Source organism: Octopus bimaculoides, chromosome 1 (assembly GCF_001194135.2).
Source record: "Octopus bimaculoides isolate UCB-OBI-ISO-001 chromosome 1, ASM119413v2, whole genome shotgun sequence".
In the NCBI taxonomy this organism is placed as follows: Eukaryota; Metazoa; Mollusca; class Cephalopoda; order Octopoda; family Octopodidae; genus Octopus; species Octopus bimaculoides.
The window spans coordinates 9,661,525-9,664,024 of NC_068981.1; positions in this window are offsets into that span (position 1 = coordinate 9,661,525).

Genomic DNA, 2,500 nt, shown 5'->3' on the forward strand with positions numbered 1-2,500 from the left:
TATATATATATATATATATATATATATATATATATATATATATATATATATATTGAGTTTTCTAAATTGAAATATAATCTATCCGGAGAAGTCTGAAAACTCTTAGTCTAAAGAAACCAAGTGAAAGAGATCTAATGGCTTTCCAGAAAACTTGTGTTAACCTATTTATGAAAAAGGCAATTATTTCTTTTTCGTGCATTATAATATAACTCTTAAATATTATAATTCATGTGGTACATGCAGCACAGCGAAAATCCAAGCAATGATGTTTTCATTTTTAATATATACTGACAGATTCGAATGTGAACATCCGACCACTGGTGCTTTTCACCACCATTTTCATTTGTAATGTGTTCTGACAGATTGTCTTGATCACTGTTGCTTTTTGTCACCGTTTTTTTCTTAAATATTACAAATTTACAAACCAATTTATAAACAAATATAGTCGTGATAGATATGTAATGATATTACATTATTTTATGTCGCCTTGGAAGATAGCTTTGTTTCTAACCAATTTTGTTAATGCAGATAAAAATAAAAGAAATAGCATATTTGTACAACACATTAAATAAATATTATCATTTTTAGCATATGAAAAATGAAAGTATTTGTATCATTAAAATATTTGCTTTGATCAATTCTAATTTCTTAATAATCTGACGGCAAAAATTCTCATAAAACAGATTTCATCTTATAAAACAAATGTGATTGCTAATCTCCGAAACTAGAATTTAATTTTCGAAATGATTAACAAAATTACTTAAAGATGTAAAACATAAAAGCTCAAAAAGATGTAAAAATTAAAATCGTATTGTTATCTTTCCTTCTGTTTTTGATAGAATAAAGGAAATAGTTTCCTTTCCCAATTTGTTGAAGAATAATTTCAAATAATTTTATATTTGAATATCCATTTCCTGCTAATTAATCAAAATTTTACCAAATATGTTCGTCAAGAGTAATTTCAGCCTGATGAAACAAAAACCGGAAATTTATCAGTAACTACGTGCCATGTTTTTATTCTGCCTGCGCTTCTCTAAAAGAAAAGTGTACTTACAAATACAAACTTTAATTTCCGTGTTGTGTGGCAACAAACATTTGTATATTTATATATTTTCGGTTGATAAAATAGTTTTAGTCATGGAAAATATGTTAAGATCTCCAAGTAAACTCATTTTTTTAAATTTTGAGTTCAAAACAGGATGTTACTGTTGTTGTTATTTTTTTGTTATTGTTATTCTTTATGTTGCCTATCGCTAGGTCAGTCCAATCGAGCAGAACAATTATCATTCTTCCCAACCACGACCATTCCATTTTTTGCCAGACAATGTATAGCGGACTATATGATAAAATATTTTTCCTTCTTACTGACAGTAAGGTCTGATTTTAAGAAGACTTAGTTTCTATTTCTAGAAGCTCGAGTGATTATGAAAGTCCTCTCTGGTTTACTGATTACAAAACTGTCATCCTTCCAAACAACGGGTCCTTAGCAATTTAAAATGTCTTTGAACTGGTATTCACTTGAATGAAGCACCAATGGAGTGGCAATGGGTAATAAGGTGTTCCAGTTACACAACTCCCCCCGTTGGACACAATGAGGACTAGTTCACTGGTCTTTCCTTAATTCTAGGATCGTTATAAAGTTATATTTAAGCTGTAATACCACTTTACTCTTTCACATGTGTTGTATGTTCTTATCCTATCGTCTAAGGTCTTAGATCTGCATTTTCAACAGGAGCCGCTTAGCTCCATTAGCAAGGCTGGCACATTTGTTGAAGCGACAGACTATCTATCTGTTTGTGTTTTATTGGGGGAGAACAGTTGAAAGTGTTTATAACTATTTCACAGATGATCTGGGGCACTCGTGAAGAGTTCGTAAGGTCACCGTAACCAAAAATGTTTGAGAATGGCCGATTTCATATTTTGCTGAGTTAATAAAAATAGACAAGTCCAGTGTTGCAATCGTACTAAAACCCAGACATGCTACCCACTGCATTCTATATCAAAACTATTTTAATTAGCTAAAACCCCGGGATCTCATGACCTCTTAGACACAGCTACCAAATTTTCCTAAACTAAAATGCTGCAATCTTGAAAAGAATGGCACATAGGATTTTGTAGTCCTAGACACCCTTGAAAAAGTATGATGACTACGGCTGCAATGCCATTGATTATAAGTCTTCTCTCTCTGGGGTGACTTTTGGCTAAATAAGCATAATTCTAATGTGGGCCCAACGCCACTGAATATGAAGTGAAGGGGAAGCCTATTTCATGATCGTGCGAGCTTCTAGAAATAGCAACCAAGGCTTCTTAAAATCAGACCTTACCGTCAATTTCAACGACCTAAAAATTCGACTGGTACTTATTTTAACGACGCTGAAAGGATGAAAGGGAGCGGGGTTTTGAACGCAGACCGTAAAGCCGGAAGAGATGCCACTAAGCATTAAACCCGGCACGGTAGCAATTCTGCAAGCTCGCCACTTTAATAATGATAATTCATTGT